Source organism: Myotis brandtii, unplaced genomic scaffold (genome assembly GCF_000412655.1).
Source record: "Myotis brandtii unplaced genomic scaffold, ASM41265v1 scaffold285, whole genome shotgun sequence".
NCBI lineage: Eukaryota > Metazoa > Chordata > Mammalia > Chiroptera > Vespertilionidae > Myotis > Myotis brandtii.
In genome coordinates, this window is record NW_005360891.1 from 3190418 (window position 1) to 3214113 (window position 23696).

General features: G+C 43.0%; 1 long non-coding RNA gene across 1 annotated transcript in view; it reads right to left on the reverse strand.

The window, feature by feature from the left end:
* Positions 1–2212: 2212 nt before the first annotated feature.
* LOC102246546 overlaps positions 2213–23696 on the reverse strand; it is a 301492-nt gene continuing 280008 nt past the window's right edge. The window contains exons 9-10 of the long non-coding RNA XR_001362641.1: positions 14695–14821; positions 2213–6222 (exon numbers count right to left, since the gene is read on the reverse strand). This is a non-coding gene — a long non-coding RNA (uncharacterized LOC102246546). The remainder of the gene's footprint in view (positions 6223–14694; positions 14822–23696) is intronic.

Below are 23696 nucleotides of genomic sequence, written 5' to 3' on the forward strand. Positions count from 1 at the left end.
GGCCCTGCTCTGTGCGTGACAGGGGGTGGCGCTGCAACCTCCCCATCGACCCTGCCTTGAGTGTGACAGGGGGCAGTGCCCCAACCCCCCAGTCGGCCCTACCCTGAGCGTGACTGAGGGTGGCATCGCAACCTCCCGATCCGCCCTGCTCTGTGCATGACGGGGCGGCGCCCCAACTCCCCAATCGGCCCTGCTCTGAGCCTGACCAGGGGCTGCACTTAGGGATTGGGCCTGCCCTCTGCCACCCAGGAGCAGGCCTAAGCCAGCAGGTCGTTATCTCCCGAGGGGTCCCAGACTGCGAGAGGGCACAGGCCGGGCTGGGAGACCCCCCTCCCCTCGCCCCCCGAGTGCACAAATTTTTGTGCACCGGGCCTCTAGTATATATATAAAAGCCTAAGCAACCCTTACAACCAAACGACCGAATGACCGGTCAACCGGTCGCTATGACATGCACTGACCACCAGGGGGCAGATGCTCAATGCAGGAGCTGCCCCCTGATGGTCAGTGGGCTCCCACAGTGGGAGCACCACTCAGCCAGAAACCAGGCTCACAGCTGACAAGTGCAGCTGCGGTGGTGGGAGCCTCTCCCACTGCTGCAGCAGCGCTACTGAGCACAGCAGGTACAGCGGGGACCCAGGGTGAGCAGGAGTGGTGCAGTGCCCGGCCCCGGCTTGGGCTCCTCCCCAGCAGCCTGCCACTTAGTGCACTGCTACATCCCTTGTACCCCATAAACCTGCAGTTACCATCTCTGGAGACCGGTTGAAGCACAGACACTCAGAGTAACCAGGAGGAGCCTGATATCCCCCCATCACCACCTCATGTGAATTCTTCCTCAGCATTCTCTGCTTAAGTCCCACACACGGCCTTGCTATTCACACCTTTATCCTTCATTCAACAGCTATTTCTGGGAGACCGACCTACTGTGTGCCCGACCCTGCTGCAGCAACTCCTGGCCATGGTTGCATCTGCACCCCAGACCCCCCTCCTCCATCCACCCTCAGAGGCAGGAGGCCGAGACCCTGCTGCCCAAGAGAACTTGGCTGGTGAAGGAGGAAAGAAGAAAGTGTCAAACAGTTCCCCCCAGTGTAATACGGACTGGAGGGATGTGTCCTACCCACAGACCTGGCTTCTATCAGTGTGTGGACGAGTGGCAACTCTCCATAACTGCCCCCACGAATGTAACCGGCAGCCAGGACGACCAGTCTTGGTTGTCCGAGGTTAGAGCCAGACCATGAAATTCCAAACAGCAGCAGACACAGCACCATGAAAGCAGAAGCAACGCCTCTGCAGACAGTGCGGCTCCTGCCGCCCAGGGCCCACCGAGTGGGGAGAGCCTGAGGTGACCCCCGTCACTGTGCCTCTGTTGGGGCCACCCTGGCAGGGTCAGTGATCGCGCTCCATTTCTCTGTGTCAACGGGAGAATCCCTCCACAGGTGGGGCCAGCGCTGGGCAGAGACACACTGACCTGACACAGTGACAGGAGTTCTGGAATCCACCACCCCTCCCTGCTGTGGACTTTAGGCAAATCATGCTCAGAGTTCCCTGTCTGTAAAACAGGGGCATTAAAAACCAGAGAGGGAATGAAAACAGGCCCTGCGTCCTTCCCTGCTCCACTCCCCATCGCTCCCCAATGCCTTCCCAGTGTCCAGGCTTCTTGAGCCATATGCCTGCCCCTAGCACACCCCGCCCTCTGTTTCTTTATACATGCTGTCCCTGTAGCCTGGCCCAGCCTTCCCACCTCCATTCACTAAACAACGTTTACCCCGTGTTTACTGTGCACCAGATGCATTGCTGGGCGTCAGGAAGGCAGTAATGAGAGCTAGAATTCACCTAGAGCAGCGGTTCTCAACCTGTGGGTCGAGACCCCTTTGGGGGTCAAACGACCCTTTCACAGGGGTCGCCTAAGACCATTGGAAAACACATATATAATTACATATTGTTTTTGCGATTAATCACTATGCTTTAATTATGTTCAATTTGTAACAATGAAATTGGGGGTCACCACAACATAAGGAATTGTATTAAAGGGTCGAGGCATTAGGAAGGTTGAGAACCACTGACCTAGAGGCCCCAGGGGCTGATGGCTGGAAGGGAGAGCTGCAGGAGCAGCAGGCATCATCTAGGCCAAGAGAGGGCCGAGTATTGGGGACCATCCCCCTGTGCAAAGGCCCGAGGTGGCCTGTTTGATGCACTGTGGGTATGGGGGGGCTGGAGGCTCTGGGCTGCTGAGAATCACCTGTCCTAGGTAGAAAAGTGAGAAGCCCTGAGGTGGTTTTCAGTAACCCCCATGTTTTCGTCTCGTGCTGTCAGCATCGGGCACTCCTCTGCAGTGGCATGGGAGGGGCAGGCGTCTTCCTATATTGACGGGGCTGTCGTTGAACATCTGAGGCCAGTTTGAATGGTGCTTTTTAAGAAATAGAATCCAGAATTATGTGCAGGATTTAAGAAAGGTCCCTACTAGTGAGGGACCCTGTTTCAGCTTCCATAGCTTCCCAGGAACCTACCTCTGTCGGTGAGTCAAACACAAGGTTTACGTAAGAAAGCCTGTGTCCGTGTTCTGTGCCCTGACAAGCTGTGTGACCTTGACCGGGCAGCCTGACCTCCAGGGATCCCAGGCAGTGGTGCATTTAAGGCCCTGGACCCGGTAAGAAAAGGACAGTGACAACACTGAGGGTTTCCTCCTCGGGGAGAGATGCGTGGCCTGGGGATTTTTAAAGATTCCAAATGGGCTGTGGCGCCGTGTTTAATGCTGTTTGAATTAATGCAACCATTACGCTTTGTCACATCTGCCTAATGTGTCTCTTCTTTTTATTCTTGTTTCAAAGCAAATTGCACATCATACAAAGAGGTCAGTAATGTGGTATAACTTCCCATTTGAGTAGAGCAGCCCTCCTCCTCTCTGTTGGCTGCAAGTCCCCCCATGATGTGCATTGTTCTGACCTGAACTGTGTGCCCACATGCACGTGCATGCATACTCTTGGGGTTTCTCTCCCTGGAGTCCTCTTTCTTCCTTCCTTCATTGTGCTGAACACAATCTCGCACTCAGACAAGATCAGTGTTTTGATGGCTTTGATCAGAGCTCTACTGTGCCCCAACCCCATCCAAATCAGGTGGGCATCAGGTCTGGCTTGGTGCAGGGGCTCAAATTACATCACCAGGAGCCACCTTAGCTCTGCTTTCCATGTAGGCCTCACTCTCAGGTCAGTTTCCCCAAAGTAGTAGCCATGGCAGCCGCCTGTGGGTAAAGAACTTCCATTTGTATAGTTCTGTGGTTAAGTCCTGGCACAGATTTGCTGGACTTGGGTCACACATCCATCCTCAAACTGGTTACTGAAGCAAAAGGGATGGAATCCGTGGATTGGCCAAGTCCAGGTGATGTGCTCACTTTTGATTCCGGTATGATGGAAGATTAATGTCTCCCAAACCACAGGGACTAGGAAAGGCTTAAACACCAGAAGTTTACTTTCCCCCCTTCTGGAGGCTGGAAGTCTCCGATCAAAGTCCCCCAGGGTCAGTTTCTGGTGTGGTCACGCTTCCTGGCTGCAGCCCGCTGCCCTCTCACTGTGCAGAGAGGGGGTGCTCTGGTGCCTCTTCTTCTTGTCAGGGCACCAGCCCTACTGGACCAGAGCCCCATCCTTTTGACCTTATTTAACCTTGAGCACCTCACAGACCCCATCTCCAAGTACAGCCACTCGGGGGTTAGGGCTTTCTGCTTATTTCCTTTTTCTTATTTTTTTGCTGTCTTTTTTCTTCTCTATTATTCTTTTTGTCTTGTTCTCACTATTCTTTTGTTCTCCCCCCCCCATTTCTTTAATTTACTTAATTTTTGTTTTATTATTTTATTCTTTTTTTCAGTATTTTGTTTTTCTCATTTAAACAAATTTAGATAGTGTTATAAATTAGCAATGTTTGTACCATTAGTATTGTCGGTAGAGCTAGTATAGATTGTTAGCATTGTTATTATAGTTATTGTTTTGTAGGATAGTTAATAAGCATAGTCCGCATTGTTAGTGTATTAGCATATTTAGTAATCATAGTTAGCATTGTTAGTATTGCCGGTTAGTATAGTTAGCAAGTCACCATATGGATAACCTTGCAGCCATCTCTGTGGACCAGGAGCCCCATAGTGGGCATTATAACTTCCGCAACACCACTGGAGAGAGAAGCGAAGGGGGGGTTGGGCTGACACGTTCTGAATGGTACAGAAATGGCTGTCAAAGTCATCAATCAGCAGGGCTCCTCCAGCGACTTCCCCTGCAGGACTTCCATGCATGAAGGCATTCAATCACCAGAATATAATCAAGTTATTTGAGGTGACTGGCACCAGGAGAAAACTCTGCCTCATCATGGAGCACCTAAGTGGAGGGAACATATCCGATTACCTGGAGGATCACTACCGCATGACCGAGAAGGAGGCCCGAAGTATTTTCCATCAGCTGGTATCACCTGTGCAGCACAGCCATCAAAAAGGCATAGTCCATAGGGACCTGAGCCAAAGAACATGTTCCTTGATGCTCAGAGGAACATCAAAATTGTGGACCAGGAGCCCCATAGTGGGATTACATCTTCCGCAGCACCATTGGAGAGGGCAGCGAAGCGGGGGTTGGGCCGACATGTTCTGAACTGTACAGAAATGGCTATAAAAGTCATCAATCAGCAGAGCTCCTCCAGAGACTTGGACTTAGCACTCAGTTTTTGGGCGATAAGTTGCACATGTTTGTGATACCCTCTCTTATGCTGCCCCAGAACTATTTCTGGGCCAAAAATATGACAGACCTATGGTTGAGGTATGGAGCCTAGGAGTAGTTCTGTATAAAATTTTGACAGGGACCTGCCCTTCCTAGAAAAACACTTTAGGGAGCTGCGGCCGCAGATATTAAGCAGAAAATAAATACCTCACGCCATTTATCCATCCTTTGAATTGGAAAAGACATTTAAAAAATTGTTGATTCTCATCCAAGGGACAGAGGTAGTTTATGGGAGACCCATGGCTAAACATGGGCCAAGAAGAAATACTCAGTCCTTACAGTGAGCCTCCCTGTGACTACATGGACTCCTGGGTGACAGAGCGATGATGAGCCTGGGGTTTGAGTGGGATGAGAACCAAGAGACAGAAAAGCACAAGAGGTTCACCAACATAGTGGCCACTTGTCTCATTGTGAGCAGCAAGAAACCAAAACTGGAGTGCCATACCGTTGTGATAGGGCCCTTCTGTTCCCCTGACCACAGCAGCCATGGTCCCTCCCCAACTCAGGAGGTTCACCCAGAGTTCTCCAGGTGTCTGGAAATGTATAAGCAGCCTGAGGACCAGGGGTTGTGACAGAAGACCCAAGAGCCTACCATTCCACCAGTCATCTCAGAGTCAGGGGCCGCCACACCCAGCCCAGCCTCCAGGGTGGCTCTGGGGATTCCTGGACACCCAAAACGATCTGATAGTCATAGCAGCAGCTGCGGATCCCCAGAGGGAACCAGCCAGGGCCTTCAGGGGTCACCAGGAGAATCTTGGTCTTTATGTTGAAAAAGCTCTGCCTCAGGTCATCCACAAAAAAAAAAAAGCTTGGGAAAATGTAGAGTCCATGTAAATGGGGGACAGCCAAGGAAGGGATACAACCAGAGAGTCCAGGAGGTCAAGCTACGCATCCTCGGCTTTAAATGAAGAGATGAACCATGATGAGCTCCAGGGAGCCAGGTCACATGGTGCAGGGAGAAAGACTAAAGGCTGGACGCGGAGAGCTTCCAGAAGAAGAGGAGCATAATGTGCACACTGTGTGTGCCAGGACCCCTGGGCGAGAGAGCACTAGATCCAGTGGACAGTGGAGCTGTGCAAACTGCCACGATGTTCTCCGCACAAATTCACATCAGAAGGGCACCGGGCATCTCTGTGGCCTTCAAAACTCAAGACCAAAAATACCTGCTGAACTTGGAGGATGGATGAAGCCGCCTCAGGGACAGCAGGAGAGGCCCCCTCGCTGCAGGCCCACCACTCAGCCGGCCTGTTCCCCTGGGGTCCTTTTCACCTCTCCTGTTCCTCTTTCCTTCCATGTTTGTGCAAGGGGATGATTCTCATTAAAGTACTTGGTTCTTCCAAGTCTTGTAATAAACTTGGTGCTTCAGAAAGATACATGGGATACTCTTGTTTGGTCTGCTCCCTGCACAGAATCGGGGCTGTGCATCCTCCAGTTTGAGAAGCATGTAGTGATGTAGCCCTTGGACTAATCAGAACTAAATGGGAGGGGGGGGGAGAGAAAGAAAGAAAGAATTAATACCATAACTCTCAACAGCAACAAATGTGTTTTTTGTTTGCTTTTTTTTATTATTTATTTCATAGAGGAATGGAGAGGAAGAGAGATGGAAACATCAATGATGAGAGAGAATCATTGATTGGCTGCCTCCCGCACGTCCCCAGCTCACAACCTAGACATGTGCCCTTGACCAGAATTGAAGCCTGGACCCTTCATTCCTCAGGCTGATGCTCTATCCACTGAGCCAAATAAGCCAGGGCATGAATGTGGTTCTGAAGTGAAAGGCTGTGAGCCATACTGCAGGGCAGAAAGGCAGACCAGTGTTACCTTCCTGCACTCACATTACCTAACATTTGCACGGAGCCCAAGGGGAATTGTGGTCCTGTGGCCTGTGCTAATTATGACCGAGAGGTTCACACTAGGACAACAAAGTGCAGCATTGACTCATGGCTATAAGGCAGGAGTTGGGCGTTTTCCCTTTCCCCTTTAAGAAGGGACTGGGATGGTGGGTTTGATCACTAAGAATAAAGAGCAGGCCTGGGGGTGGGAGGAAGCTCAGGTTCATCAAACATCTCGGAACAGTTAGGAGGGTGCAGTCCTCTGAAGCCCTGAGGTGGCACGGTGGAGTGGGAAAGACAGGCTCTGGGCTCAAGGTTCATCCCCACAGCTCACCACCAAGCCCCTTACCGACTTCCAGCCTCTGTTTCTCCTCTGGAAACTGAGACACAGTTACCCTCGCCCTAAGACAGTGGTTCTCAAATTTCTGGCCCTTTAAATACAGTTCCTCATGTTGTGACCCAACCATAAAATTATTTTTGTTGCTACTTCATAACTGTAATGTTGCTACTGTTATGAATCGTAATGTAAATATCTGATATGCAGGATGGTCTTAGGCGACACCTGTGAAAGGGTCTTTCGACCTCCAAAGAGATCTCGACCCACAGGTTGAGAACCGCTGCCCTAAGAGGTGTGGGCTTCCTATGTATATTACAACACAAAGTGCTGGGTTGGATCAGGTGCCCTGGGGGATGGAGGTGGTGGGCTGAAGGCTGGGCCCAGGGCAGGGAAAGGTGAGGTTGCAGGCATTACAGATGTAACATTGCAGCTGTCTAAATAACAGGGCTGAATGTGTGTCTTTTAATATCTTGAAAGAGGTGGCTGCTAATAGCAAATTCACTAATCTAGGTCATTGATTAAGGTCATCCTATGATACAGGTGACCTTGCACACCTGTGGTTTTTCTATTTGCTCCTGCTCTCTCTCTCACTCGGTGTCTCTCAGTAGCTCCCATTGCCTAAGGCCTGCCTGCTGCAGGCATAAAATGTGATATGACACCTTGCCCACCTTTCCCCACCTGTGTGGTGTTCCTGCAGTGATGAATCACTACCAATCCCGAGCACCTGAGGTGTCTCATGCACTTCTGTACCTTTGCATATTCTGTTCCTCCAGTTCCCTTGGCTTTGAACCCTCAGCTACCTTGTTCATTTCTCCTTTACGGCAGGATGATGTTGGTTGCTCACCCAGCACATTTCCTTCTTCCTGTGGATACTCAGTTTGAAAAAAAAATTACAATTATTCCAGGAAGTTACAGCAACTGCATTATCCCTGCTAGTGCTTGGCTGGGGAACTTGCGCCCCAGTTGTAACCAATGAGATATTAGAGGATGTCTACCGGGGCTTGTGGGAGAGATGCTCCTTCCTGTAGAGAAATAGATGGGCTGGGAAGAAGGTGGACCCTTGCTTCTGGCTTAAGCACTAACTATGCAGATGTGAAGGCTGGCGTGCAGGCAGCCATAGTGCTACCATGAGGGAGTGAGAAATATATTCTGCTAATGGTGGAGTGCAGAGGTGCAAGGCATCTGAGGTATTTTGACATTGTTGGGCCACCAGACCAGCCCTGGACCTCCCATCTTTCACATCATGTACAACATTAAATGTTAGAAGGCACTATAGTTTAAGCCACTCTTAGTAGGTTTTCTGTTAGTTCAACCAAACACATATCTAATTACTACAGCCTTCAAGTCTCAGTGAAAATTGTCTGTCCTTAACTACTTCCTCAGTGCACGTGTATCTCCTCAAGGCCCCTGCCCTTCCCCCTGAAAGCATCTCATGAGCTATGGTGCTCTGTCTGTCTGGTGTGCCCTTATTTGATCTGTGAAGAGCCCTGAGGCATGCCTCTGTCTATTCTTTTCCGTCCACACTGAGCCTGCACACAGTAGGCAAAAACCTAGGAAATAACTTTGGCCCAAGCACTGCTTCCAAACCTTGTGGGCTTCTATAGCCTCTCCAGCTTGAGTATGAGGTCCCAACTGTCAGATCTTGCCTCATGCCTGCCTTCAAATGCTGAGCTGTCGACTTATGGTCAGCTCAGCCTCCCGTCAGCAACAGGAGGCCTTGTGCATAGAAAGGAGAACATGACCTCCGTAGAAGGGAGACATAGAAAGGACTTGTTCCATCCCTTTCACACTGGGTGAGGTTCTCTGCATGTCCTGGAAAAGCCCTTGGTGTGTAAACGGGGAGGACGGTTTCCCAAATCCAAAGGAAGAAGATGTCACCTGGTATAGTGGAGGGCCAAACACTCTGGTCCTCACCTATGGTAGCTCTAGATGCTATTCTGAGAATGGATGATTGCCTGTGTGGTTACACGAGCATTTGTGTTATTGCCCAGGAAAACGAGACAGGATGCTGGGCATGGGGAAGCTAGGAGGGTGAGTTCATGCCAGTGAAAAAAGGTCCAGCACCATCCATCAGTGAAATGGGTTCTGCAAGTCTCCTGCACAGGACAGTTTCCAAGCCTCAGGCACCCACGGTACACTGGGTATAGAGCAGGGTGCCTTAGCCACCCTCATGTGGACAAGTTACATTAAGCATCTTCCCAGAGTACAAGCAGAATGTGGTGTGCAGTCTGGCTCCTCGCTTCCTCACTCTGGACCTCCCTTCTCAGAGCCTCAATTTTGCCCTCTAAAATGGAAACATCAGTTGCTACTTTATCAGGGTTAATCAATCCCATGAGGGGTAATTTGGTTTGGCCAGTACCCAGCTCTCAACAGATACCACTTGACTCCATTTGGAAATCCAGATTAGATGGGAGTCAAACAATCAAAGCAGGAGAAATCAGTTTATGTAACTGAGATGTCTAAGTGTAGACAGCTCAGGCAAGACTACCTGAGCGCTCCATGAATCCAGCAAACATACCCCTCTGACCTCTTGGCTTTGCTTATTTCCCTCTGCGCTGTTGTCATTCTCACCTGAGCTTTCTCTTTATGAAAGCAAGATGGCCACCAACAGCCACAGGCTCAGATCATAACTGCTCAGCTCTCCAACTGAAATAGAACTTCTCTTCTCCCATGATTCCAACACTAGGGACTGACTCATGGGACTTAACTGTCACATTCCCAGCCCTGAGCCAATCACTATGGTTTAGAATGTGAAATGTACTGATTGGTCAGCTCTGGGTCATGGGACCACCCTCTCCATGGAAACTTGTGAGCTGTTCACCCTGTTCCTGGGGTGGGAGGTAGCGTGATGCCTGATAGAGCAGGGATGGGTCTCCAGCTTCCTCTGTGCTTAATTTCCTGGGTTGGACCTGCACATATCCTCTACCCACAGCCTGTTGTCTCCTTTATTTGTTTTAAAACATATTTTTATTGATTTCAGAGAGGAAGCAGAGGGAGAGAGAGATAAAAACATCAATGATGAGATAGAATCATTGATCAGCTGCCTCCTGCGTAACCCCTCACCCCCACTGGGGATTGAGCCCCCAACCCAGGCATGTGCCCTGACCAGGAATTGAACAGTGACCTCCTGGTTCATAGGGCAATGCTCAACCACTGAGCTACACCGACGGGGCACTTGTCTCTTTTTAACAAAAGAAGCTATGTGGCAACATTTCCTTTCCCAATTCCCATTTCAACTATATAAAAAAAAGGAGTGAAATGCCCTTTTTGAATTCAAGATTTGAGATCCACTACCAGCTTCAAGGCCTGCTATTTTTTTGTGTGTGTCAAATTATAATTATCTAGTCAACAAAAACCTACTGAGCACCTACAATGATCTACTGGAAGTTTTCAAGATTGTTAATTATTCTGGGGAATTTATCACCCCGGAGTCTTCCAAAGGAAATGAGTTCTATATGAGCCAGCATCTAGAACTAGCTTCCAGTCCCACTCAGGCCCTCACTGTGTGGCCCTGAGGGAATTGCTTCCCCTCCCTGGGCTCCTGCTTTCTCATCAGCAACATGAGGCTCTGGGGTAAATGAAATCCCAGCACCCACTCTGCTCTGACATACTGTGCTCAATCTCAGAACACGTCTCTCCAGTTGTGAGCCCAGGACAGAGGAGGATCTGGGTTTTCTCTGTCTGCGAGGACCCCAGGCTCCAAGTTCCTGGAAGGTTGCCTGATGCTGCTGCTGCTGCTACAAAAAATCTCTTTGGGGGAGTTTGTGAATCCCGAGCCCTCCCAACCCTGAAAAGCAGTGCGGGACTCTGAAAGGGAAGTGTAGGGAGGTTGATGGAAAGGAGGAGAGGATGATGTAGAGGGTCCAAGGAGCCCATCCATCATCCACTTCCCTCCTCCTCCCCTCTTCTTCTCCTGCCCACCCCTCCTTTCTCCTTTGCAGCTAAAATTGGTCCTGGCTGCCTGGAAGAAGAGAGACTCCTGATGTGTTGGTAGAAGGGAGGGATTCTTCTGAGGCAAGCCCAGTAGGGAGGACTTTCTTTTTCTTCTGGCTGAGTCTACTTTCTCTTCTCTCTTTGAACATTTGTGGATACAGATAAATTCCCATGCCCAATCTGTCACTCATTTGTCAGTTCACTCAGCATCTCATTACCTTATTAATATATTGTTCCCCTTTTAACTGACCTAATTAATTAATTAATTATTATGAAGGAGGGAATATTTGTTAGGAGAAAACAAGATCCAAAAACAGAGACTAGAATAGCTTGACTCCTCAATAGACCGGAGTCACTAACTGGTAAGACATGAGAAACCATGTCGGCTGTGGCTTCCACCACCAACACCACCCATCACTCGAGGCCACAGCATCTCTTGGCATCACTAGATCCTCCTATGGTTTAAGTTTTGTGGTTTCTTTCCATTTCCACTGTCATGACCCTAGTCTAAAGCTCTATCATATTTTACTTTTTTGAAAGACTGAAATGGCCTTCTTATTTTCTCCCTAAATGCACTCTTGCCCATTTCTAATCTTCTATTCTCCTCTCTATGGTCAGAGTGATTTATTGAAAATGAAAACTGTACTCAATGGCATTCCATCACTCCTTGGGTAAACATCTAAATCTTAAGCATAATGTGGGACTGGATTACAATTCACCCCATTCAGTGCCCTTGATTGATGCCAGTCATTCAGTGGAATTACACAGCCCTGACCCTGTTGCTCTCAGGGATGGCAAAGGGGCTGATGAACAGAGAAATGTGAGCACACCCTTTAAAAACCAGTGTGTGATTGATCACCTCTCTTCTCCTTCTTCCACAACAGAGACAGTATTCAAGACTGAGTTGACAGCCTGAGTCCAGAGGGCAGATATCATGGAGCAGAACCATGTAGACATGCAGCATGAGAGATAATTAAACCTCATTGCAGGCCACTGAGATTTGGATTCCAAATCTTTACTCTTAAAAATAATTCAAGAAAGTTCTAATCAGCCTTATTATTGTACTGTGTCACAATTTTGCAAAGATTTCGAAGAATCAAACAACAATGTCACATCACAAGTCTTTATATCCCCTTTAATTCTTTGCAGCTATGTCAATTTTCAATGAAGAATTTTAGATGTTCATCTAAAAATATGTCAAGTAGTATAAAGTTTCTTGAAATTCTTATTAGACCACTGGACAAAAAGGATTTGAAGAATTTTATAATTTGAATTATGATTTGGCTTAATATTAATGTTTAAGAGTGGGAAAATATAAATTGGTGAAAGATGCTCTATAAACCATTTTTAGTTAAAAATTAATATATGAATATAGTAAAATATTCAAGTAATAAAGTATATGACATTGTTGGGCTACCAGGCCACTTTTGAATCTGCCACCTCTCACATCATCTTTCAACATTAAAAGTTAATATCCCTTTGTAGTTTGTCACTCGTATGTGGGTTTTCTTTTACTTCAAGTCTCAGTTCAAAATTCTCTGTCTTTAAAAGTTCCCTAGCACACCTGGGTCTCTGCTCAATCCCCCTGCCCTTCACCATGAACACAGCTAATGAACTATCATGCTCTATCTGGTGTGTCCCTATTTGATCTGTGAACATCCCTAAGAAAAGCTTCTGGCTTTTATTCTCTGTCCACTCTGAATCTGCACACAGTGGGCCTTCAGGACAGCTTTGGGACCTGGTAATCTGTCCCTTACCCGCCACCTCCTTAACCAGAAGCCCACAGCCGTCAGAAAACCTAGGGCATCGCTTTGGCCCAAGCACTGCTCCTGAACCCTGAGGTGCGGTCCCAACTGTCAGATCTTGGTCATGCCTGCCTTCAAGTGCCAAGCATTTGCTACCTTAACGGGGTTAATCTTACAAGGATTACATTGGTTTAGCCAGTAGTCAGCCCTCAATAGATATTGCTTAAACTCATTTTGATCTTAAGATTAAGTTCAAGACTTACAGTGTTAGCTGGAAGTTCCTCCTTGCAGCTGACCTTATCCCTATTGCTGGAAGTTCCAGGAAACTCCATTTAGCCTGCTGGAAAGAAAAGTCAGAATTCTCTTGATAGCCAATGTCAGAAAACAAGCAACGAATCAGGGGAGGAGGAAACAATTTATGTAACTAAGATGTCTAAGTGTAGACAGCTTCAGGCAAGACTGTACCTGGACTCTAAGAATTCAGCATAGAAGGCCTCTTCCGACCTCTTAGCTTTACTTCCCTCTGTGCTGTTGTCATTCTCGCCTGGGCTTTCTTTTTATGAAAGCAAGATGGCCACCAACAGCCACAGACTCAGCATAACTGCTCAGCTCTCCAACTGAAATAGAACTTCTCTTCTCCCATGATTCCAACATTAGGGACTGAATCATAGGACCTGACTAGTCACATGCCCAGCCCTGAGTTAATCATTGTGGTTTTTAAAGTGCAATATATTGATTGGCCAGCTCTGGGTCATGTGACCTCCCTCTCCATGGAAACTTATGAGCTGCTCACCCCGTTCCTGTGGTGGGAGGTAGTGTGATGCCTGATAGAGTTAGGGGAATGGGGCCAGCTTATATCCTCCAGGAACAGTTGTAGGCAACTAAGATTTGGGTAATATTTGTTACACATGGATAACAAATCCTTTAAAGTCAGGTGGGTTCCATTCTTTTCTCTTAAAAATAACTGAAGGAATTTCTAATCAACCTGATCATGTTTTCATTGTCACAATCTTGCATGGATTTCAAATAATGAAATGATAACACCACATCACAACTTTTCATATCCCTGGCTATTTTTGTAAATAAGTTTTCTTAATGCCTGCACCTTTAAAATAAAAAAAATAGAATTACAACTGATAAAACTTATCTCTGTGAAGCAGTGAATAATTTATGAGTACATAAATTAATTGGTAATATTTTAGATTTATAATGGTAAGCCTTTAGTGGCAGTAGTAAATGCATACATGTACACACGCATGTGCACATACAAGGTTAGTTCATAAAAATGAAGACTTAAAAGAAAATTTTACATAAACTATTAAAAGTGTGTATTTTATATTTTAAATGTATTAAATGCAAATTTTTCTAACAAATATTATAATATTCTACTTATACTTTTTACTAATCTCTCCTCCTTTATGTGGCTCAGAGAATAGTTTTTCTTTTTAGACCAAATGATTTTTTAAATACTAGATAATATTAATAAAGGGAATAAAAGCAAAAGAGCAAAGTTTACTCTATGCTTTCCATATGAGCTTCATTTTATATTCTGATCTATATAATCATCCTAAAGCCAGAACTTAAGATAATTAATAAAAAGAGTAATCATGTTAAATTAAGATTTGGAAATGGTCTGTAATATTTACTTAAATATTTTGTTATGTCAAGTTAGTGAGAAAATAGATATAATGTAGAGAAAAATGTTAACAAGTCAGAAAAAAAGAAAAGATGAAACATATTCACAGGGCAAAATTTTCACTGAAGTTCATCTTGAATTTGACACCTAAAACTGAGTGCTTTAATCAAACATACTATATGTTCTCTTTGGCCTATAACATTTTGCTAATTGTAACCATACCTCAAATTTTAAAAATCACTTTAAATGCTGATTTAAAAAATAGATTACAATAATATTTTCTGGATTTTAATTTTTTCAGTCTATTTTGAAGAAAAAATTGCAGGAACTTGTGAACTTACATATTTAACAATCCCTTTAAATAATTTCAGATGTACCAGATGGTTGTCTCTATTAGCCAGGTGGACTAATTCTTATAATAATTATAAACTGTCAATGTCTTAATGCCATAAATATTGAATACTTAGTAAGCCCAATGTATGTTGTTGAAAGGAAAGTGGGCAGATTCTTCTCCATGTAGTCATTCAGTAATCCAGTTGGTTTCCAGTCTGTTCATCCCTTTCTTCTAAGTCCAGGAAATCCTCTTCACTCTATCAGACAAAAGAATGAAAATGATAGGTGAGAGGTTTTTATGAGCCAGGCCTAAAAGTAGCAGCATCATCGACCTCTCATTGCATTAGCCAAAATTCAGTCAAATGGTCATACTTAATAAAAAGAAATGTTAAAAACGGTTGTATGGCTGCTTCTCCAGGAAGAAGAGGAAAAAACCCATTAGTGATCACTAATAGTGTTACCACAGTGGCTAAAAGATTTTTAATATACGACTTCAGATATAAATATTTACAAGGATAGAACTAGCTTCCACAATTCTTTATGTGAGGAGCTATTAGGTAAAAGCTGCTATCAGGTAAAAACTTTCAGTTATAGTTTTAAATTAAAAAATGAACCTAAAATATTGGAACATAGTATTTAATGTGAAATCTGACATAATCACAACAGAATGAGGAATTACTACTGTTGATTCAAGAACAAAGTAATTTGGTAGTTCAATATTTGTGGAATGCATTCAAAGGATGGTTGCCAAAAAAACACTATAACATCAATATCACTCATTGCATAGTTTAAGTACTGTTATTGGATTTGTTTTTGTGTTAGTATAGAAAATAAATAAGTAATTACATTAGCTTCCATCAAGTTTTTATTTAGATGGAAAATTATATGGCTCATTAAATTGTAAAAGAAAAAGGAGCTCAACTATACTTTGAGTGGTTAAAAGAATTAAGTGGCTATGTTGCAAAGAAATGTTAATAAGATCAATACAGAAGCATACTTTTAATTTTTACATTTTATTTAGTTATTTGGGGAATGCATACTTATTTTATTATTAATTTTTCAGTATGTAATACACATGGTAAATACATATATTTAAAAAATTAAAAGAAAAATGGCATATAGTGAAAAGTTTTATTAATACCTCTTGGCTAATCACCCTGTTCCAAACTCTGATCCCAACAAATAAACACTTTTTTTTTGTTTCTGATCTATTAATCCTTCCAAAGATTCCCTTTGCAAATATAAGCAAAGATGATAAATGTTTCACCCTACCCTTTTCTTACATGTGATTTTGCATAACAAGCATTCTATTCTGTACCTTGTTACATTCTCAGTAATGATAAAAACAAAGGAAAATTACAGAGTATTTATAGTGAACATAAAAATACTGCAATTTAAGACCAGATTGAGAAAAGTACCTTTAGGATTAAGAAAAGTACCTTTCGGATTGAAATACATATACTCTTTTATTTTTTTATTTTATTTTATTTTTGTGTGTGGCAATCACTGCTTGTAACCCATGACATTGTTTTCATACTTCCTTCTTCCTAATAGAACCCCTGCTTTTTAAGGCAGCAACATGCCTGTTAATTACATGGTTAACATATCAGACTCCTTTACAATTGCAGGCAGCCATATGATGATATTCTGGTTAGTGAGGTAGAGTCCCTATGAAGGGCTTCCCTGTCTTGTTCACAAGGACAAAGCTCACTTAGGAAAGCCCATCCCTTCTCCTTCCTCTCATCTTTTTGCCTGGACTGGGCACACATGGCCTGGAGGTTTGATACTCATTTTGTGACCATGAGGCAGGAAGTATAAGAGTAAAGGTCTACACACACAGGGTTGAAGGTCACAAAGATGAAGAGGTCTTGGGTGCCTGATGACACTAAACAAAATGCTAAGTCCCGTCCTCCACATTCACAATGAAAACAATTTGGTGATTTGGTTATAGGGGATGAGGCAGAGGAGAGAGGTCACAAAAATGTGGTTTTCTTTGTTTGGGCATATGAGTTGCTTGTTAAGGCACGAAAGGACAGGCATCATATTTTATTGTGTTGTGATTAACCATTATTCATCATCATCTTTCCCCACCAGGCAGTGAATTTTTTGGTGAGGGACCTTATTCACTATTGTTTCCTTCACATTCATTGCTTGTGAGGTTAAGCATAAACCTCTCTTTATTTATGGAAGCATAAATATTTGTTAAAAAAGAAACAAAGAGAGGATAACAAGCACAGTTTGGGACACAGTTAATGATGGATGTCTGTGGGAATGGCAAGTTTGGAGCTAATACTAATGGTTAATATTGTTTAAGCACTCACTATGTGCCAAAAATTTTACTAGTTTTACATGCATTAACTCACTTAATCTGCAAAAAATAGAAGAAAACAAAATATTATTAGGTAGAGATTAGCATTATATTCATTCTTTAAGATGTGAAAATTAAGATAACAAGAAGCTAATTAACTTGGCTGAGGTTACACAACTCAAGTATGAACCAGGAGGTCAGAGCATATCCAGTAGCGGGGCTGGATCCTAATTCAGTGGGTTTGGTTTCAGAGCTCATAAGCTTAACCATGAGCTCATGAGCTATACTGTATACTATCTCTCCTAGCTATGTGTGACACAGGATATACTAGTATATATATGCATGTATATGACTTACAGTCATTTTTCAAACCAGAATTGGAATAAGGAAAATTATGCATCTCGACTGAGATGTCTCCAGGAAAGCTGGACCAGCTGTTGTTAGGAAGCCTCCTTGTAAGGTGACTATGTTCACCAGAATCTAGGATCTAGTTGTCAGAGAAGCAAGTCAAAACTTTAGATTTGATTATGTTGTTGCTGTTAATTTAGCTTAAGGGAGTTGACTCACACTAATTCATAAGAAACTCAGTTATCAAAATCAGAATGCCAATTTGAAATGAGAAAGTTAATAGAAGGTGGAATAAACATTGGCACCAGGCAAGCAATGTTCATAAAAGGTTCTTATTGAGAACAAAACAAAAACAAGGTACGTTAGTTAAAATATTTGAATGCTTAAAGGCACTAGGATCTTACATGTTACATTTCAACAGTGATATAAACTGGTCAGGTAGGCTTGACTGAGAATCCGCAACCCTGATTTCTGAGTGCTCAGCCAGTTTCTGCCTCTGTCACCCTTTTCTGTACTTGCTATGCTGTCTGATTTGAGTCCTTCTGGTTGACATATTCTTCCCTTAAACTTCAGTCAAAGCATGGTAACATGACTGAGCATTTTCTCCCCAGTAGATGTGTTCCTTTATGGTTAAGTCTGAAAGGACAACCTGAATTGTTTCTCCAAGTTCTTTGTCTCTTCCTACATCCCCTTCACCTCTACAACTCACTGATTTTCATCCGTTTTTCAGTTACAGTAGAGGAAACAGTATCTAAAACATGCAAACTCTCCTTTAAGACTAAAACCTCCATCTGTGCTTTCGTTTCCCACCCCTTCTGTACTTTTAGGACCCTGACCACTCTCGCTTACCTATCTTCTCTTCTGCAGTTTCAACCTCAACTTCACCAACTTATAAACATCATCAAGTTTCTATCATAATAAAAACACAAAACCACCAAATGCCTAAATTTCATGTTCCCTTTAAATAAAAAGAGCAGGGAGCTCTTCTCGGAGCCTGTGTGCCCTTCCAATACTGCCATACCTCCTCTAAGCCACAGCTAACCTCTCTGACAGGTAGATCTGCATCCACTATTTCCACTTTCTTACTTCTGTGACCTGCTAATTGGCAGCAATCTGGCCTTGGCTCTCACTGCTTCAATAAATACACTTTGGCACACGTCCCCCGTGGCATTCCACTTGTCACATTCATTGACTGTGCTTTGCATTGCATCTCACTCGACCTCATTAGCATTTGGCACTCTCGAACACTTCCTTTGCAGAGCTCTCACCTCTTTCCCCCAGGACACCATTTCTCCTAGTTTCTTTCTACATTTTCTTCCTCGTTTACTTTATGTGTTCTTCTTTCTTTATCTGCCCCTGAAATCTACGTGTTCCCCAGGGCACCATCATTGGCCCTTTGTTATCCAGTATCTATCCTACCTCTGAGATCATTTCCATTTCGATGGTTTCAACAGTAATTGTATATCTAATACTGATTGTCCTTTATATTCAACTGCATGGTGGACATATCCACCAAAGGACATTTCAAAATCCACATTCCCAAACTGAAATTTAATATTTCCCTCAAGTATTTAATATTTCCCTTTCTCTTCTTGTCCATCATACCATCTATCCAACCAAACCATAAACCTGGGAATTATTCCAAACTTTTCTATTATCTCGTTATTAAATTAGTGAAAACCTCCAACTCTATTCATTCTATTACTATACTTCTTTGGTAGTTTTGACATTCTCTTTATTCGTCAAAAGCAGAGAGGGAAATTCTCTAAGTTTTCATTTTTGTCTTACGATACTTTCCCTCAAGATTGAAAAATCTCATATAAGAGATTTTTAGTAATTAATAGTGTTGCTTTGCCAATAGATCTTCTCTATTGACAGAAAACATCTCCCCTATCTTCCTTTGTTGGGAATGAGTATACCCTCTCTCACTTTAGATGAGATGCTGGGTAGAAGCAGAGAGAACTCACTACAGTCATATTTTACTAACAAATACACTAATGTAAGTATTTAAGTATTATTGCCAGATAAAATATAATATGCCTAGTTAAATTTGACTTTCAGGTAAACAACAAAAATATTTTAGTATAAGTATGTCCCATGCAATACTGGGACATACCTATACTAAGAAAATTTATGGTTTATCTGAGATTTAATTTAACTGGGCATAACTAAATCTGATAACCCTAGTTTAAGCTCCTTTTCTTCTAAATATGTACTCTCTGGAATGCAGGGGGGTGGGGGAAGAAAGTCTGGGGACCTAGGGCCACTAGATGGTCATTATTGTCACAACCAAAAAAAAAAAATGCTGAAACCATCTTCAATCTCTACCATCTTGGGATTTATATCAGTTGCCCCGGGGCCTATGAAACACCCACCCAGCCTTTCATTATGAGGATATCATATTTCCTGTTCCACTGAAGTCTTCTTTATCCAAACCCTGGAGCATGTCTAGATCAGGATTGTGAAGCCTGCCCATTTTCCCTGCCAAAGACTTGCCATCTTGTAGAGGTAATGCCTGCCTCTTGAGATTTTAAGTTTTATTAGTTATCCCCCTGCCCTCACTTTTATTTTGTTGCCTGATTCTACCTACCCTTGTATTGTCTCTAGGAACCATTCAAGCCACCATTCAAAATTCTTTCCCCCATCTCTGGAAGAGCTTCCCTCTATGTGTTCCCAGTTTGGATGCTAATGGATACAAACAAGAAAAAAAATGGGTCAAAAAAAATCTCTAAATAATCCCCAATATATTATATTGTATCAGTGAAAGGGCACTACAGATTATTTGATTCCTAATATTTCAAAATTATTTTGAACTCTGAGATAATGCAATGAAATTAGCATGTTATTAATAGATATTCATTCCTTATTGAATAGGACTGAAGAAAATCCTAGAAAATTCTAGATACTTGAACTATAGAATGTCCAAGCAGGTATATTTACACAATATCTAGCTCTCTATAAAATAATAACCAGTGTAATTTGCTAAGGTCACACTCTGTGTTAGACACCAGGTAGGACAGTATGGAGAAGAAGGACATCCTTGCAGTTTTTGTGAGTAATCAACATAGTAATTCTAGTAAGGTGGTCATTATCATACTTGTTTGTCAGATGAGGACATAGAAAATCAAGTTATTTATCTAAGACCATACAGATTAGGGCTGCTTGACTCCAAAACTCCTCTTTCTGTTATACCTTATTCTCTCATGGTATAGAGGAGGACATATGCCCAAGTCTCTCCAGAGTGGTTACTTGTTACAGCTAAACTCCACAAACAGATCAACACAACTTTTAAATTAACAAGCAGTGGAGATTCATTAATCATTTTAATATTAATAAATTCAGAACAGTTTAAATTATGAGGTTCTTGAGCCAAATTGTTGGGAATTGTATTAAAATGCTGAACAGCCAAAACATCAAAGTTGGAAAAAATTAAGAAGGCAACCTATTTAAAAATGTTTTGTATTTCTTTTCCAGGGTGAAAGTCTGGTTCTTTTTTTAGAATAGTTGGTAGCTCCTGACACCATGTGGCCACTTCATGTATTGCTCTAAATGTTTTTGAAGACAAATGGTCCTATCAGCAAGGGAAAAAAGCAACAATAAAATTAATGCATATTGTGAGATGCATTATTTCATTCGTTGCCATTTAACAATTTAGGAACTGAATATTGTGGTTAAAGAGACCAGTGGATGATTATCAAGTTCTTCATGTCTGTACTTTAAACATTTATTCCAGTTTTATTGCTGGTGTTGGCATGTGTCCTATTCTTTTTAAAAAAATATATGTGTTTTTTTTTTTATTTCAGAGAGAAGAAGGGAGAGGGAGAGAGAGAGAGAAACATCAATGATAAAAGAATCATTGATCATCTGCCTCCTGCTCACCCCACACTAGGGGTCGAGCCTGCAACCCGGGCCTGTGCCCTGACCTGGAATCGAACCATGACTTCCTGGTTCATAGGTCGATGTTCCACCACTGAGCCATGCCAGCTGGGTTATGTACGATTCTTAACACTAAGCCCAAAGGTTTGTATGGTCCCTTTTGAGCAAGCTAAGCAGCATTATAGCATGGCAACAAAGAAATACTGGCTTTACAATCACATGAACTTCAGTGCATCCATCTTCTTCGGCCTCTACCACTGTATTGCTGAGACCTCTTCTGGCCACAGTCTAGCACTTACCCCATAGTAGCATATCCAGAACATTAAGGTGCCACTGGGGTCACTAGCTGATGCCCCCACAGCTGGGCATTGTCAATGCCTCCATCACCACAGCTGATGTCTTGGAACCTCCCTAGTGCCAATGGACACCCTGTTCCAGACTACAGATCCAGCAGACCCAATGGAAACTACACTTTATTACCCACAAAAGCTGAAAGGATGTACTTCTCCTTTGTTAGGTGAACTCTGTCTCATGAGCATCAAAGTGCTGCCTTGCACCTCAGTGCCTAAAAGAACTCGGAATGAAACAGGCTCTTGAAAGTCTGTCACCGGACCTGCCTGAATTCCAGCAGTAAATGCCACTTAGTCATAAGCTGATGTCTCTTCGGCACTCTTAACGTGTACTCTAGGTTTCAAAAATCAACCATTGCGGTTGTAACAACTACACAAATATTCTATAGATACAGGAGGACAGGGATCTATAGTTTTCTGAGGATCTCATCAAAATGTAAGGTCAGTGACAAGTCTAATGCTATGAGTATAAACTTCACATTCCAATTATTTGCCCTTGTTTCTCTCAGGTGTGAACCATTGCAGATGTTCTACTCAGTTTAAGCGGTTCAGGAAGTGCACAGATATAGCTCAGCTGAACATGCTGACAAACCTGGAGAACCATCAGAGAGGAGGAGAGAGATAAACACCTTAACTTTAAAAGTATGTCACAGGTGACATTGGGGAAATTATTGGCTTTGGAGTGTCTTTTGTGAGAAAACGGAAAAGTCAGTGTTTATGAAATAAGCAGCAATAGAAGGTTAGTTTTTATTGTGCAGCATCTGTTAATATTAAGTATTTTTTCTCTCTTTTACTTCATTTTGAACAAATAAGTTTGCCTGCATGCTGGACATGTTCAGTACATGTGAATAGCCTATGAATAACATCTACTAGCTTTTATGGACCTGGATGTCAGAGTACTTTGGGATTTTAAAGTGTTCCTAAATCATGTCCTTTTGAGTACTGGACTTTCTAAGGGACACAAGTGTAGGACCAATACCTACTAGCTGTTCATTTCAGGTAAATGGATTGATTGACTCTTGGTCTTTGGTTATGATTTAATAATATGGGGGTAGAAAACAACAAAGAATGGGATGGCTCTTAAATAAAACAATGAAAACATTTATCATCTGTCCTTTGAATGTAGAATTTAGTTTTAATTTCATAATCTACTAGCAAACATGATATATAAATAGTGTATTTATATGTGTGTGTATATATATATATAATTTTATATGTGTGTATATATATGTATATATGTAGATAGTATAATTTTAAAATTCCATTTTACAATTTTCTGATTCTAAAGTGAAATCATGCATTTAGTAATTTTGGGAGTGGGGGAAGTATTGTGTTTAATTGTGTTTATTTAATTGTGTTAAATATTGTGTCTGATAAGAGTTTCTAAAATTAAATTTTTTCTGGTTTTTAACTCTTAAACCATTGTCATTTAAATGTCCAAAAATGCTTAAAATTCTTTTCTTTTAAAATTAGAATTGCCGATACCTTGAGCTTTGAGAAGAGTTTCTTAGAAATAAGTCCCATGTTTAAACTTTTTCTTTAAAATGTGCTATTGGATGTTAATTTTTACACAGTTCTGGGCACTGTTCACAATATAAGGGAAGAATTTTTAGATCAGTGGAATGTTAAACATTCTGAATTTAACATGAATACAGCACACTTCTTTTTGATTCACAAAATAAAATTAGATTTTTCAAAGTAAAAAAAGTGTCACAGGTAATGCTTTATTGTATGTACATGTTTTAACTGACAAGAGGAAATTTTGGGGGCAATATATAAGGTGCCCAAAAGAATGCATACATACTTTATAGCTGATAGCTCAATTGCTGTTTCTATCTTTTCAGATTTAACCCATTGGAATTAACAATTATCAAAGTATGTATACCTTTTTCATTTGGGTGGGGGGACATCTGTATAAGTTTAAGTAGAATTATGCTTTTATATTAATACTAGAGGCCCGGTGCACAAAAATTTGTGCACTCGGGGGGCGGGGGGAGGGGGGTCCCCCAGCCCGGCCTGTGCCCTCTCGCAGTCTGGGACCCCTCGGCAGATAACGACCTGCTGGCTTAGGCCTGCTCCCGGGTGGCAGAGGGCAGGCCCAATCCCTAAGTGCAGCCCCTGGTCAGGCTCAGAGCAGGGCCGATTGGGGAGTTGGGGCGCCGCCCCGTCATGCACAGAGCAGGGCGGATCGGGAGGTTGCAATGCCACCCTCAGTCACGCTCAGGGTAGGGCCGATTGGGGGGTTGGGCC